Below are 18,148 nucleotides of genomic sequence, written 5' to 3' on the forward strand. Positions count from 1 at the left end.
CAAAAGTAAACAGGGACTTTGGCTAAAAGCTTGAAGGTGTACACTCCAATGGATAAGATGAATGCCAATTTACTCTGCTTCCACCCGAGAAATGGATCCTTGATTTTCAATGGAATGATCGATGATTAAATATTGGGAGCATCAACATGGGCGCAGAAGAAAAAACATCACTTTTTTGAAATCGTTGTTTTGGTAGAGATATATCCCCTGTCTGTTACATGAATTCCACTTTGTACAATTGAAATGATTGTATTTTCATAAGATTTTTGTGACTAGCTTTCTCCATGATGGTTGTTTGTTTTTGTTGCCAGATCACTGTTATTCGATCACTGTTATTCGTTGCTAGATCACTGTTTAGCGATAACTTTGAATGATGATGGTGATAACAATTTTGGTTGGATAAGTCGCTTAGGTTGGTAATGATGATGATGATGATGAGGATGATGATGATGAGGATGATGAATCATTATACTCTTATTTTTGTTAGCCCGGTGGGTGTTTCATAAAGCTGTTCGTAAGTTAAGAGCGACTGTAAGAATGACTGATCATCCTTACTTGTGGTAAATGGTGTATTGAATTGGCGATGGTTTAGCGCGTAAGAAGGGCTCACCAGTCGCTCTTAACTTACGATCAGCTTTATGACACGGCCCCTTGGCTGTGGAACTTTTGTTTAAGGGTTCATATATTTTAGTATAATATTGATGATTATGATGATGATGGTGATGATAATGGTGATGATGGTGATGATGATGATAATTTATTGTGGTGATTGTGTTAATGATGAAGTGTGAAAAAATATTTTCAGTTAACATGGTAGCAATATACTATATGGTAGGCCTATATGCAGTGCATATATGCACACAACTCCTGCCGAAACTACAAAGCAGATTAATAATATTCTCTTTAAACTACTGCAGTCCAGAACTAGCTTATCTCTACAAAATTATGTTGTAGGCTATACCTTCAGTTGGTTCTCTCATGGACCTACTTTTTCTCTCTTCTCTGTTTTCTTACAAGAGCATTTTTGTCTGCTGAACAACGTGTACTCACATATTTTCACAATTTTGTCCTGTAGTCCCACATATTTGCTCTTTTGTACTTAAGGGTGTACAACTGCCATTTACACAGCACCTTTACCCTCTGCCTAGACCACACTTCACTAACAGAAGATAAATGGTACAGCCTCACCTTCGGCTGCGTCAAGAAAATTTGTCAAAAAAATAACCTCTCTTTTTTCTTCATTCTTCACCGACTTCCAGCCCTTTACAAAAGATGTTGACATGTTTTGGAGGGTTAGAAGAAGAGAAAGAGAAAGAAAACAGCGGGTGGATAAGAGGGTTATTGGTTAGGGTAGGGTCCCCCGCTGGTCAGGGGGATGTCAACAGTGGTATGACCCCCGCTATCACACCGTTTTCTCTGCTTTTCACCCCCTTTGTCCCATTTTTCTCCTCTTAATAGAATCACTGCCATTTTCACACCCTTCGTTGTAGTTGGAGCTTGGCGGAATAAGGGGTGTGAAGTTAAGAGTGAAACGGAGGGAGGGGTAGTCTAAAATTGTCATTACAGGGAGTTAAATTGGAAAATAAATCATGATTTTCAATGGAGCCAAACTTAAAGAGCGAATATTAAATTTAATAAATTGAATGACTTGCAATAATGAGAGTAAAAATGAAATTATTGACTTATAGATATGTGGTATAATTGCAAATTTGGGGAATAATTTGAATGGAAAGAACACTGATGAACATTTTTAGGAAAATATTGTTTTAGCATGGATGATAGTAGGTTAGCTTAGGTTAGAAGGGGGTCTATTTTTTAAATACTCCTTAAAAATGAAATAGAAAAACAAATTTTCAATGGAAAAATAAGAATGAGTTTGAGTTGGTATATTACCAAGAAAGCCTTTGGCCATTGTAACTATTTTATTTAATTTAAAGTAAAAAGTAGTGAATGTTTTGGATTTATGTCCAAGAAATGAAGGGACAAACAATGTTCTATTCTATTCTGGGTATGATACCTATCTTTTTCCCTTTTAGATTATTCAATTAGTTGATGAAATGAATGATCTTCCATTTTTTTCAAAGAAAAGTAGAGATGCTTGGGGGAATATTTATAAATGTTTTATTGATATATCACCCTTAATCATCATCCTTACTCATTTAAGTTATGATTCACCACTCTCCTTATTTGTCTTATTTCACTCCATATTGTCTTATCATATTACCTCCTTGATATATTGCTTAATTGAGCAGTGGCATGATGAACCCCCCAATACTCCTACCAAAATATTGATGTGCACCCCTCTCTCGCGCCCCTCTTTTCCACCCCTCTTCGCTCCCCTGCTGGGCGCTGCTGTGAAAGGGTGTAATCACATTATGCAGGCTCAGTGTAAGTCGCTGATATAACCTTTTAGCGCTGAAATGGTCTTAAAAACAAACCCAAGTTATGATCCATATTATGTGTACTTGACCGACTCCCCAACCGCTCTTGCCTAGTTTTCCGGACAAGACCTTTTTATTCTTGCAAATGGTATGGTACATTACAATTTGAAAAATATATTTTTAGGATCCTAGTATTCTGTTCTGAATTACTTGTCAATCTTCATTAGTTCTTTCTGGCAATTTTTTTTAAATCAAATATATTGATTTCACCTTAATATATGTTCAAATTTTGTAAGGACAATTTTCGGAGAACATGTTTCTTCTGCTTTAGAATTTCTGTGTATAATTATGATCAGCTTGTAAGTATTGCTGCATGCTACTGCCAGCTTTACATACAAGAAGTATATGTTTTTTTTCTGATAATCTTACATTAATAATAGTTTTATTTGCATGTTCTTTTAGCAATCAGTTGCCATAAATATTGTCACAGAAACTACTTGGTTGACTACCCCCCCCCGCCACTGTTGAAAAAAACCCAATATTTTAATGGATTAAAGGGAACATCCACACTTTGTTGGGTAAAATTAAGTAAGTAGCCATAACCAGAATAAGATATCCATTCCCCCAAACACTCTGCCTGTTTTTTTTTGTTAAAAGTGTTTCAGCTTAGATGAAAAACTATGACATATATGGGGTTTCTTTCTAAAACTACTCGTCATAGATTGAGCGCATTGAGACGTCCTACCTGATCAGGTCACTGTGAATTATTGCAGAGGCGGCCACAATCTTCATATCATAGTGTTTAGGGCTAATCAAATTTTCTATTTTCTCAAATCCAATTCACATACTAATCCAAGCGCTGATAATGTTCATGCGAATATTATGAGTCATAAAGGGTTTTGTGATGACGATGGTATTTATTTTTTTGTTTTTCTGGTAAGGCTGATTTTCAAATCGGAAATGATGAATTAATGCTCCATAAGATATAATATGATGCAAGAAATTTATGAGGATGATTGAACATGTTCATGTTTAAAAGAATGTACATGTGCCTATCTAAGATCTATATCAACGTGTGAGATTTATTCTTAGAAAAATACGTATATCCACTTCTTAATGAAAAGAAACAATATGAATGCGAGGCGTTGTGGCCCAGTGGATTAGTCTTCGGACTTTGAAACAGAGGGTTGTGGGTTCGAATCCCAGCCATGGTGTAATTTCCTTCAGCAAGAAACTCATCCACAATGTGCTGCACTCAACTCAGGTGAGGTAAATGGGTACCGGTAAGAAGTAATTCCTTGAAAAGCTGTGTACGCTATGAACGCCCAGCTTAGCCGGGTAATATAGGAGTGCCTTGACCACCTAACAAGGTGGATATGTGCGCAATATAAATACCCTATATTATTTATTATTACCATAATCTTCAGAGATCTATATAATGGGTGTTTATTTGTTTTTATCACTTTATTTAGATGTTTTAAAAGAATTCAGATGTAGCATGGGTTCACGGTGTAGTATGTTACCACACACAAACTCTCTGTCTTTGTTGGGTGTCCTTCTAGCTCTCAAGTAGACGATGCCGTCTCTTACAATGCAGCTACGCCATTAATCAGTCACCTTGTGTCAAAGTAAATTGAATGAAATGTCAGAGAAAACATATGCAGATCAGATACAGTTAGAAGTTAATTAGACATCTCTGGATGATGGAGGGAAGTGGAACATGAAACAACATCTGGTTTTTGAGGAGGGGAGGGGGAGGTTGAGATCTTAGAAAGAAGCAGGGGGGGGGGAAATCAAACCTGCTCACAGTCACATTCACGATGATTACATGAGATGGATGATGTGAGAGCATTTAGTTACAAAAGAGGAAAAGTCTTTTCCAACTCCCAGGTTAGAAGAACTAAAGAAAACGAGCTGAAATAAAACAAGTGTTTAATGAGCCGTATGTATCCTTTGAAAAGGAACAAAAAGTGTATCTTGTCAAGGAAGAATATATTCTTCGAATGCACTTGTGTTTGTCTTGCTATAATATGTAGCTTTAATTGTCAAATATCTAGCTTTCTAATGTTTAAGGGTTTCTAGGTGTTTCATTTATAGGCCTTTATTGAGTGGCTATGATTGTTATTTTATTTTTGATATATTCTTTTGCCAAAATAAGACCATACCCACTCTCCTACCTTGATGCATATTTTGTAGAAAGATAATTTCAAGAAACCATTATTTTTCAAGTCGCCAAGCCCTATATTGCATGGAATATACTTGCAAGGTGCTTATTTATGACTGCCGTAATGTGAATTGATGTCCCGGGTACTCATTTGCGTTCCGCCAATCCAAACCCAATCGAAAACTGATTAATCGGTCACCATGATTAATTAAATACAGCAGGTTTCTTGACGGATGGAAGGAGAGAGAAAGAGAGAGAGAGAGAACAAGTAAGAAAGAAGAAGGATAAACACAGAGAGTGTGAGAGAGACAAAGAGGAAGGAAGAAAGAGATGAAGTGGAATATGTGAAGCTAGAGGGTATTGGGAGAGTGAATTTAAGATGTTTTAGATGACAAAATACTGTTTACAATCAGTCATTTCTATAACTGATGATGCCCTTATTGGTACAGGTCGCATATATTCTACATACCCGGTATGAACGTTTCTCATAAAATTAACGTTTAATCTGATCATGTGTAAACGTTTTCACCTTCCCGACTGAGTCTTCTGTGTCTTGAGAGGCAAAAGGAGGTCCCATTACAGGATTAGTTCACTCTAATGATACCATTTTGAAGCTAACAGAAGCAGTTTTATATTGAATCAAAAGTTTGATAACTAATCTGTTAGTAGCAGAAGGTCATAAGTGACAATGACGTTGACATTAAGCTGGCAAATTGTGCATCATGTGCCTGGGCTCAAAATTATAGAAAGTACAATGAATTGATGGAGTACATGAAAAGATGCTTAAGAGAGAAATTGTTTGTAATTGGATTGAAATATCTCATCCCCCCCAAAAAATTAATAAATATGTGACATAACTAGATGTTATTACAGCTAGGACAGGGGTATGTGATATATTCATTAATAACCTTTGATTGGAAAGGGACTGTTTAAAAGTTTCATTTCTCATTATCATCACGGTAAAAAATGAAAAAGACAATCCGCTGATTTGATATTGTATTCCACCAACTCCATGAATTATAGTTTTCCATCAGAAGACTATTACAATAGATGCATAATGAGAAAACTGCATTAATTATTTTGCTATGTTTGTCTTCCAAATCAGCAAATCATTTATGGGAGTGTTTTACAAAGATTCATGCCTGAATAAGAAATGCTAACACAAACAAGAAATGCAACATGTAGCGTCATTGATTAATATGTAGTATTGTGCAAGATCTGACCAGTGCAATTTTGTTTGTCACACTTCAATATTTGTGAAACACCCCTAGATGTAGCTGAAGATAAAAGAATATGTAGCAATCACCATCGTCAGTTCATCACCACCCAAACCAATAGCTCTGATTAGCTCTTGTAAGGTCACTCTCACCCCCTACCTCTTGAGTGTAAGGGAAAAAAAATCATAAAGAGCCAGATAAACACTGTAATTACAAGGACATACAGACCGGTAGCAACATCTTCCCGTTACCATGGCGACCATGTTCTATAATCATCCCCAGCAATCGGGCAGCTCTCCTCGGGGGCCTGAGCCAGTCCCGGCGAGTGCCGCGCCGTTTTCTTAACCGGCGAGTGCCGCGCCGTTTTCTTAACCGACTTTCAATGACGAATCCCGCAATTAACGAGAGGACAAATCAATGAAGATATGCAGAAGGGAATATTATGCGGATATGAAATCAAATACAATAAAGTTTGTGTCTGGGACTATGGAGCTTGTCCCCTCTTTTATGATGAGTGAATACTTATGGACATATGTATCACGTACTGTATTTGTTAATTGATTTGTCTGAGAATATATGGTCAGAGTCAGCCTACATTCTTCTTATTTGTCCGGTCGAACTCTCCTTGATCTGATAATAGCTTTATTTTATTGTTTATAAGATTTTATCATATTCAAAAGTTGTTTCTGAAAATTATCAGTTTATTAGGGAAATCGAATGTAATGTTTTATTTACTGGTTGGTAATCAGGGACAGATTTCTTTGAGAAAGAGAGGGGCATCTAACATAATGTTGAATTAATCAAATTAATGAATTAATTTGTTATTCTCAGATATTGTCATTACTTGGACAAAGTCTGTTTTCTTTGTGAAATTTCATGAATGACAAGAGTTCCATCACGATCCAAAACCTATCTTGAGGAAGATTGTGAAGCAGCATGTCCCTGTGGTAACCTATTGGTATTTATACTGTCCCTTTTTCAAATCTGCTGTAATCCGAGTCGTTTGTCACTAAATCGGGAACTAATTCTGGCCCTTTTTCTTTCCCGTATTCCCAAGGTGGGACCGAGCCAGATGTGGTTTCGAGGTCCATCTATCGCCCTCTATTTCACTGACATTTGTGGTATGTTCACATTCACGGAATCATGGTCCTAAAAAAATTCATTTTCTCTTCTGGTGTTTGCTGATTGTACTTTCTCTTTGTTAATGAGTTGTGTAATAAATTCATATTACATTTAGAATAGAGATCCAGAGCCTTATTAGTTTTCAACTGAAAGTAACGTTTTGACTTCAGTTTCACAAATTATCCCATCTATCCCATGCATACCATGTGTATCTGCATTTTGTCTTTCTAAGTCTTATTTTGTAAAAGATTATTGTTGGATTTGAACTTAAATGAAAATGAGCTTAGTGAGCTGAAGTGATTATGATTTTATTAATGAAAATCACAGAATGTTAACATGGAAATTCAATAAAATTATCAGAAGACGTTTACTTTTTGAAAGATCTTGAATATAAAGTGGCATTAACATGGATGTGTTACTGGTATCAATATAGGCTTGTGGTACTGTTGTGCACAAAGTGTTCAATCTGTGAATAGTGTGAACAGACCTACTATTTGCCATTCAATTTGAATGCACTAACACTGCCCCCGTTCACCTCATCTGCGCCATCAAGTTCAAGATTGATATGAAGGCAACATTTACCTTCCAAGTCCGGTCTTCTGTACAGAGAGACACCGCACGGTCACTAGGGCCTCAACTATGTCAACATCATCAGTAGATGACAAGGTGTACTTCTTAGAACTTAAGGAGGGAGGAAGTATATGTTGTGTTGATTTTTACCACTCTCAAGAGATGGAGAAAAGTCAAATATTGTAATATTTGAAGAAAAACACTGAAAACGTTGAGGATTCTGTGATCTTGTGTGAGTTGGTTTGTTGTCGTTTGAATTTTGTAGGAACAGTTGAGTCATCATGTATGTGATTTGGTTTATCCATGATATGAACTTAGAGCAATGTGCCCGTATTCTGAAGTCAGGTTTAATTCAAACTCGGGTTTAAAGTTGTGGATTAAGTATGGATAGCCAATTGTTACATAAATCACTAACAGTATAGATTATCATATTTCAGCTCATTTGGCTCTCAAATCATTCATAATTGTCTTGGAAGTAAGAATAGATGGTTGTCTTCACCATTGAAGAATCAGGAAAGAGCACAGTAAATATAAGAAACATACAACTTAATAAACATTTTTACATTTTTGGCTTTCCATAATATTAGCACAGTTAGACCATGGTCTAAGTTAAACCTGACTTCAGAATACGGCCCATGGTGTTTATTGTTTAGTAACATTGACCCCCTCCCAATCTGCCCTCCCCCCTCTCTCCCCCTCTTTCATTTTTCCTCTGACTATCTTTCGATTTGTTTTTCTTCCTTTTTTTGATGAAACGACAACAGTGGCCATATTGGTACCATCAATAAATTCAATAGATAAATTAGTAATAAGCATTTTTTTTATTCTTGCAGAGATAAGAGTCGCGATTGATTTTTGAAAAGTGATTTATCTGTTTTGCTGCTTACCCTAATTCATTGTTCAGCATGCTATTTCTTGTCAAGCTTTATGGCTTGATGAGGGAAGGAGAAACTCTGCAAGCAAGTGTTGTTAGTTCTCGGATGCATGCCTAGGCATAGGCTCTGCTCTATTTTGAGCGTTTCTTCGTCCTCTCTTCGTCGTCCTCGGAGGATGCCCAATCTCCTAGGCGTGATGGCGCTGTGTGTGATCAACAAATCAGCTGTGTCTCGCGGGACCCACAATGCACTTGCACTTCTTGGCAACTTGAGAGATAGGGAACAATTGGTGCTGGGTTTTTAGCCATTGTCTCTATTGAGAGTGGAGGTTTTTAGTTTTGTATACATCATTTTTTTTCATACACTTTTCTGTTTGTTAAAAAAAGACAAAGGTATATAATACAGCTATGAACGATTCCTGAGAAGTTTCTTTCCTTTTAACGATATCTTGAGAAGTGTTTGATGTGGCAGATTATTTACTTTAAAATCTCAGGTAAAATCTATATTTTATTTTTTTAACCGGACATCTATAATATTAGTATTAGGTCTGCTTCATTGTATAATTTATTCCATTTGAATATTCATGTTCCCATCACATATTTTATATGTAAATTATATCATAGCTTGAGCTTCAAATTATATCAGGTGAAGTTTGCACCCCTGCCCATATTGTAATTTTACTTATATTCCCTTTTTCTTGGGTTTTTTCTTTGTTATATTTAATTTTATTTGTAGAACTAAATAATTCTCCTTCCCCTCTCTCCTGCACTCTTGTAATGCTTCATGAAGCATCTTATATGTGATTTCAATTGACAGCTTTGGTATTTATAGCAAACCATATGCAGGAATTTCAGGAGCTTATAACAAACAAACAGTCATAATGTTTCATGCAATACTTGCTCCCCTTGCATCCCCAGACCTCCCTCATCCAGCCAGACTCCTCCACCAATCTCCCAGGGCGGACGTCCCTGGCCCGGAGATAGCTATTGATTTTAGTTCTACCCATCCTTGTACCTGAGGTTGGCCATACAGGTTGACATAGCTAGCAGAGAAATGCTAGGACACTGTTAACGAGAGATATGACACGTTTCCAGTTTTTGTCTTTAACTTTCTTGACACCACTTGTACTATTAAAAAAATAATCCTACCAGAACAGGTTGATCATTATATAAAGCCTGTAGGTATTCACAAAATTAAATTGGCAACGGGTTAATGTTGAGCCCTTTTTTATCAATCGATGGGATGTATTGTAATCCTTGTTTTTCCTGTGTGTTGTCTTGTGCTGTGCACTACACATAAATTTCATTCATTCGCTTTAAATGTTACAAAAGGGTCTATAATGTGTATTATATGAAAAAATAATGTGAAATTGAATGAAGAATCCAGTAATTATAGCTGTCTACGAAATGAAAAATGAAGTTTAAAAAGAACACTTCAAGATGCTTATCGAAACAAGAATGCATATCCAGTTTTTGGATGTTTGCTCCGGAGAGTTCAATTATTTCATTTTTTTCTTCCACTCCATAGGTGGTTTCAGACCGCCTCGAAGTTCGTCAGTTCCAGGTATTCTCTGATCGGGAAATTTACCCCGATCAGAAAATACCAGGTATTTTGGTAATGTGAAAGCAAACTACGCGTAATCTCCCCGAAAGAGAATACCCGCGAAATAGTAGGTACTTGGCGAAATTACGAGAACTTTCGCGGGGATTTTTCCAAGGTCGCAGGTATTTTGGCGATGTGAAAGCAAATTACGGGAACTTTTAGCCCAGCGTGTCGTTGGGCGCGGGAGCTGTGGGTGGCTGCTGGGCTAGTGATTTTGAATCTCGCGCCTTGCCTGCTCATCAGACCATATTATGCACATGCTTGTAACTTCAGGAACTTATCCCTGAAGGGTATGTTTCGGGGCGGTGTGAATGCAGGAATAATTAATGGGTATTTTTTAGCCGAAAACAGTTCCCGTAATTTAACGGGGATTCTTGTGATCGAGGCGGTTTGAAACCACCTCATGGTGCTGTACACCTTTTTTTTCTCCCCTGAAGAATATCCAATCCAAGTGGAAAAAAGTAGCCAAGGCAAAATAGATCATGTTTCACAGGGTTGTGGCTTTCGCATTGTTATGCAGGTCTTGGGGCAAGATTTTTGGTTCATATTTCATTCTTATCGGTGACAAATTGCAACAAATCTGTATTTCTTTACATAATCAATTTAGATCAGTTCAATCATGAGAGGTTTGGTGGAGGAAGATGTCTTCTTATGTTACCCCCCTCTGGGAGTCAAGAGGAAGATAAGTTCTAGTTGTCAAACATTAACATTTATTATAAATAATGATGATTATTAACAAAGCAGTTGCTATTTCCTTGTTTCACAGTGAGCAAAATCATAATTTTGTTGGGTAATCAGACAGATTTGAATGCACTCTTCCTTGTGATTTCATGATTTTTTTTCTTCATGAAACAGTGATGTTTACCTTATCCTAGACTACTTGTAACAACTAATTTAAATTGGGTTAATTGAAACTTTGTAGCTTGCATCCATGAATGATGTGTTTTATTGCTTCCTAGACTACCACCTGATCCTAATTAAAACATTGGGTGTGTTCAAACAATAATTTCCGTCCTTAGGTTCACATCTTCTAAAAGAAGAAAATATCAAACGCGGTTTCAAGGTAGATTTTGTTGGATGTAGTAAGATAAACTCCCTTTGAAATGCATAATTTGGTAGCTGCAAGTTGGACTGAACTTCCTGGGTCATAAGGAAGAGACAACTAAGACCAAAAACATGAAGTTTGATAAAAAAATAAAGGAAAATATAAAATACGTAGACAAAATGGAAAAAGTGGACATTGGGGAAGAAATTGAAAAATTTGATGACCAAAAACAAAAAAGAAAATTGAAAGATTGATTGAATGCACTCCTGTATTATCCATGTTATGCATTGGCATTTAGATTCTTCCACATTTGTAAATCAAGATAAAAGAGATCGTATGAACACACCCATTGTCAAGTGGTATTATTAAAGCAATTCTTCTAATAATATTATGATGCCATTGAACATGGAAAAGGACACCATTTAGCAGCTGATGGTATGCCTGGATTGGGGACCATCGCTAATTTGGAGTTAATTTCCTTTCCCCTCTTTGTCTGTCTATATCCGTGGCTGCTCCTTGTCCGTCACGACACCTCCGAAGGTGAAACCAGCCGGTCCTTTGTATGCCAGTTCCATCATCACTCGCTCTACCTAGAAATAAAACGTAAACGCGATGCAACGATCTGAAGATATGACTAGGTGACAACGCAAGGAAAAATCAGGAAATAGAATTTTGCCAAAACGAGATGGTTAGCTTTGTCCATAGAATTGTCAGTCATCCTCTGTTGCTTGTTGGGTTGATTGTTAAGAGAGTGTAATTTCATTTCCCGGAGGGCTAGAAAAATTATTTGTTGAGATTGTCTTCTTACATCTCTGTTTGGCAGCCAGGGATGGTGTTTGATGACCTTGGTGCTGCTTTGGAGTCTTTCATGAAATGATACCTGATTAGACGACCATTGTTTGATGACAGACGGAGACTAGGATGAGATGGAGATGATGGATGATTTGATTAATGGCCCAAAGGTTCATCTATGTTTGCCTGATGAATTGGAGTGCTTGTCTTGTGCTCATCTATGATCTCATTAGATAGGATTGATAAAGATGATGATGAAGATGATGAAGATGATGATGATGATGATGGTGGTGGTGGTGGTGGTGGTGATTGGGGGAGGTGATGGTGTTGGTAGTAATGATGCTGATGCTGCTTCCACTGATGATGGGAGTGGTCACACCCATTTCTTGATGATTGTGATCAGGATGTCTTAATTGGTGAAAGTGATAAAATATGTGTTTGCTTTACAGAGTATATAAAGTATATCATCATCTGTTTCTTGTCGAACTCTTCTCTGTCTGTTTGACCCAAATGACATACCTAATAATGCTCCATAATCTACATTCATGTTACTTCTTGTGCATTTCTCTTACATCTCATAATCAGCTGTGTTCCACTTCTCCTATTCATAGTCTGTTTTCAACCCTCTATCTTCTCCCATGCCACATCGCACCATTGTGCCACTCTTTGAAGGGGGATGCAGCGCAGGGGTGTCCCAACATCTTTCACAATTCAAAAGAAGACACCCCATTGCCACCACCTGCTGGTAATGGTAGGATGATAGGTCCACACTTGCTCTAGTTCAGTTCACACAAGAATCTGGGAATCTTAAGTACTCATGATAAACTCATGATTTTGTTGGCACTATTTCTTTTGAAGCCTTTTAAAGTTTGAGCATATATGATTTTGTGGTTGGAAATATCTAAAGTTACTTTAAGTTGTAAAAGATCTTGAATCTGCTGTTTGTGTTTATATATAGATTTGTCTCGCAATAATTTATCTCTGTGCTTGTTAGTTGTTGTTGTTTTTTTTGGGGGGGTAATCAAAGCTAAGGAGGTGTAATTATTAATTTCAATGATTTACTTAGGACAATTTAGATGCTTTGTTTACGTTTACAGGCCTACCTAGATTTTAAAACTAAGCTTCCACTTTAAAAAGCCGGAAGTCTCAAAACAACGTTTATTAGGTTCTGCTACCTACAGAATCATATCTTTTGTGATCTCATGTGAACCTGACCTCAATTTAACAAGATCACATACATGGTTTATGGATGAGTCAGCTACCAAGGTGTGATGTACCCTGCTAAGATTGAATCAGTGATACCGGGAGGACACCTGCCTGCTATCGCTGGGATACCCCCAGTCTCTCTCACCTGCCTACCACAGCAGAGACACCTCAGCATCGTTGGAATACCTTGTCTCTGATACCATTTCCTGTACCCTCTTTCATAAACTCTTCTCACTTTCTTGCCTGTTCTTCTACCGTTTAATTGATTTCTCTTCCCAGCAGCCGACACCCATTTCTTTATTTTGTTTTCACATGCTTCTTTAGTTTCTTTGTTTATTTCTATTACCCTTGCTCGCCTGCTTTTTTGTTTCTTTCTCATTTGATTTTTAATCATCAATTTCAATACTGTATATCCCTCCATACTACCAGCTGGTGGGCTGAATTGCTGCTAACCGGTGTCCTTGCTTTGGAATGCACTTTTTCGGTCTTGAAGTCAGCGGTCTGGAATTCCTGTTTGCGGGAGCACCGCTAATCCTTCCATCTATACCAATATACCTTTGTTTCAATTCTGTAGTGCAAAAAAAATCATTCCATTCCTTTCACCTAAGCATTTTCATGAAAGGTATATTGCCCAATCTCACCGATCACAAAAATGACTGGTTCATATTTGCGGGATGTATCATAAACCAGAGCGTGATATTAAAACCGTTGGTTGTTATCAAGTTTCAGTGGTAGAAATCTTCGGCTAATTATCCCGGCTTGAGTTTGTGGCTATTAAATGTATCGTTGAGCCGGGGAAGGAAAATGAAACAAGCGTTGTGCAAGAAATAGTTTGTCCAGTAATATCTTTCATAGTATTCCCTGCTAATTAACCAACATTCCAGCTGTGCCACCCTGCATCTTCTTTGACCAAATCTGAATGATTTCAAGATTATGTTTCTCGGAGATGTCCATCATTAAAATCCTGCTTTCATTTCAATCTCAGCATGTGATTTTTATTGCCTTTTTTCAAATTCATATTTTTCTGCCCATCTGTGACCCTCACTGGGAGCTGATTGCTTTGTTCCATCTTTCTTTCAGCCAGTTTCAACCATTTTTTATTGTTTTCCTGAATGAGATGTTATTTTAAGCCTTTAATCTTACTGAATAGAAAGATTTGGATAAATGTTTGTTCATTTGTTTGAAATCTGAGGGTATTGTAAATCCAAGGAGGAATCCTTTTGCTCAGCGATGCCCACTGCGTTTGTAGTATTTACTGCTACGTCTCAAATTCTGTACCTCTATGTCAAGAAAAGGAGTTTGATTTTAAGAACCTAATTCTGGACACTGCACTGAAGTCGAATCCATTGGTTTGTTAGGCAGTATTGTACTTGCTACGGGCAAGTTGTTTCTTGACAAGACCATTCTTTCCTTTTGTAAAAGGCGAAGATGATTTTTTTTCCAAAGACCCTTTCTTTCTCTTCAAAAGAAGTGCCAGAGGCAGGCAGTACAGCATAAATTTCCAATTCACCTTCCCTATAATCTGGTATAACTGTATAGGGTTGTTTCTCAAAGGTTTAGGCCTATAAGTCCAGTGTGTGGAAGAAGAAAGGGGGTAACCTATATTAACGCCTGTCTGGCTCTGAAAAGACCATTTCCTCTTTAGTCCGGATTCAAGAAAAGAAATCTGACCGATGTCATCCTTGGTCATTTTCCTCTTCAGCAAATCGTTTCATCCTCCGCAGCTGTGCTTCCTGACCCCAGGAACCACCTCCACCCCTCTCTATTCATCTTACTTTAGCACAGATCGTGAGTGAATACATTTCGGACCTCTAAATACCCCTCTCTGGCCTCCTTTACACTTTGCAAGTCAACCAGAAGAAAGATGAAAGCCTACCCCTGCGCTTACCCTACTGATTAGGCATCGTTTGCTTCTCAGGATCGCAACCATATTGGTAAAAAAAAAGTTAACCAATGGTATTTCAGAATAGAGTTCACAGTCTCATCGTATGCTAAATTTTATTTCTGAGGCAGGCAGGGCATTTATCATATTTTATCCAATCATATCGTAATCCCTTTGTTTTCTAAGAAAGCATGAAATAACACACACTTACCCCCTCCTGAACCCCCACCCTTCGATTGCCTTCTCTTCCCCCCCCCCCCCCCCCCCCCCGATAATGTTCATTACCAATTGGAGACAACTTGAGAAATAGGCCTGTCTTTCTTGGATATGTTGACCTGATATGTTTGAAAATTTGAAAATGGAAGTAGAGACAAAGTAGTGAGAATGACAAAAGAAGGAGAAAGTAGATGAGAGAGAGAGAGAGACAAACTCAAAAAGAAAGGTAAGGGACTATTGGTTGAATGAAGGGAGGGGGGGTTGGAGTGCCGTAAAGTTAAATCGCTGTAAGTTTCAAATCTTCTCAGACTTTTGTATCAATAACTTTCTGAATGGATAATCTGCGATTAGCGCAGCTTTACATCACAGCTCCATTCTGGAGTAAGGGGATAGGGAAGGGGTCGCGGGAGGTCAACGCTCTCTCAACACAGGAGGGGAAAGAGTCAAAATCTTTGGAGTGGTGGGAATGTGAACCGAGAAATAAGATGATCTGTCAAGAAAATACATTCTTCAGGAGTAAAGAAAAATCCACCTGTAATATGCAGGCATTTGTTCTGATAAGAAAAAGATTTGTTTTGTATGTCAATCATTAATGCTATTTTTTTCCAATAATATAGGGGGATACCTCTTGTTGGCTTGACAAAACTCTGTCCGATATTGGATTCTCTTTTGTTCTCATCATGGACCTACTGTAGTAGGTCCATTCTCCTGAACTAGGCCTGTACATCTAAAGTCCACTTTTGTTTGCTAGTTATTTAGAATATGAATTATATGATAACCTTCATATGCTCACGCACTCTCTCTCGTTCTCTTTCTGTCTGTCTATCTCATAATTAATTATGGCTCATGGCTTAAGAATGGATGTGATGCCCCCCAAAGACCTCTATCTTGTTCTGTATTGTATTTCATGGAATTCTTAATTCTGATTAGTGTTCAGCATTGTTAGCATGGTAGGTAACATTGGATGAGAAAGATATTATGATTTAGTAATGTTCTTCAATAGGTGTCAGTGAACATTACTAACGTTTATTTTGGAGCATAGACTAACTTGGTCTATGTTTTGGAGTAATATAGGTCTATGTGAATGATAATGCCCTTTAATAACCTGCAGGAGCTCAATTATGGGACATTCAAATCAAAGCAGTATTACACGTCTCATTTTTTACTCTGACACGAAAGCAGGTGAACGATTAGACAATACTCCTTGCCTCCTTGCCAACCAACTCTTCATCCATCTCTGTTGCCAAGGAACCTCCCATCCCCGTTGTCGTCTGCCAGCGATCATTGACGCCTGATGCTCCAGACTCCCGTCAAGTCTCAGCGGGATGCGGGCCATCTAATGGAGGCAGATATCCTTACACCTAAGCCTTCCACTAGGATGATCACTTTCAATAAAAGTCAAGACACTCGATAAACAAGAAAACAACATCAGAGAGAGAGAGTCGGACTGGGGTCGGATTGCAAGCATACCAGCCCCCTTTTTAACAGCCCTCATTGTATCTGTATCATTTTGCCTATGTTGCGGTGGAGGGCGGTTGGTAACTTGTGACAGGCAGACTGACAGGCATTTGGCGTTCCTTTTGTTCATCGCCGTGCATCGTATTTCCGTGACCTTGTTCATGAAGTAACCGAGGGTATACCGCGAATCCTCGGCACAAATAAACTTGCATCGTTACACGAACTAATCACATTTCCAAGTCCTGAGACAGAAACTAGTTCATGTCAGGATGAATTCCACCAAGACCCGCTGGAGTATTTTGATGATAACTTGAGAAGATAGAAATTATTTTTTGCTGAAAGTGCATGGAACTCCTTTCATATTCATGTAGATATTGAGTTCCTTTTTTCCATGCCTCTGTTCTAATTTAATATCCCTCATACTCGTACATTCAAACAATGACTTATGTCGAGAAAAGAAGGAAATGTTTCTCATTTTGAAACCAAGTTCCTTCTTGTATCTAACTGATGTTGTGTCAGTCAGTTAATTGCTTTTTTAGATGCAACCACTCAATTGAAAGAATAACCCTATTGTATGAAATGATTTATTTTTTTAGAGATAAGTTAGCGGGATGTGCCAATCCTGGTATTTTGCAGACTGAAAGATACAGACATTTTTGTGCATTGATTCTCGCTATACAGTAACATAATGTTATTATGATTATTACTTGACCAAACTTCCTATGAGTCAAGTGCATTATCCTCTGTTTCTTTCTGTATGACTTCGAGTTGCCATCAATATGCCATATATTTCACAATTAATAATGAAATCATTTTATTTTTCTCTTTTGTTTTCTTTCACATGTGCCGTTTCCTGTCAACCTTTCTAAATTTGTGTTTCCTCTTGATGATGGTGCTCCAATTGACTACAATCATACACAGGTAAGAAAACTGCCTGCTGTCCGGATTTTTCATCAAACTGATAGCCAGATTATTTTCTGGGAATGTGATGGAGAGGGACTGAGCTGGGGAGGGGGGGAGCAAGAGGGAGGATTAATTGAGAGGGAGGGGGTGGAAGGGGAGGTGTGTTGACAAATAAAACCCCCAGAAGACGGAACTTGGAGGATGAAATGTGGAAAATCTATATCATAACTCTTGACACATTTTTGATACCCTTTCACCAGACACACCACACGTTGGGTGTTCCCATCACAAACTCCCTGGAGAAGGACGATGAAATGGAACACAAGATGTGATTGAATTTTCACTTTTTAGACATCATAAAATATGATTTTGATATTTTAGCCTGTAGTCCTATGTGATTGTGTTCCTGTGGTACAGAGCTCATTTTGCAGCGTGACTTTACATCCATCAGTCTTGAATTTCAGACCATATTCAAATGGTTAAAGTCCTCGTTCATTCTCAGTTTTCTGTTTATCCAACAAGCTAGTTCTGTGTTATTTGATGTCTTAAGATTAAAATTTGTGTTTTTTTTAAACAGAGCAGAATAATATTGAAAAGCACATTCTTTTGAAAGAGATTGCAAAAAGACAACAAAATTAATATAAAATTTCATTTATTTCTTGGTGTTGTTTTGTAGGAGTATGGCTTTCTTCATATTTTTGCTGTATGATATTTT

This window comes from Lytechinus variegatus, chromosome 18 (assembly GCF_018143015.1).
Source record: "Lytechinus variegatus isolate NC3 chromosome 18, Lvar_3.0, whole genome shotgun sequence".
NCBI classification, from domain to species: Eukaryota; Metazoa; Echinodermata; class Echinoidea; order Temnopleuroida; family Toxopneustidae; genus Lytechinus; species Lytechinus variegatus.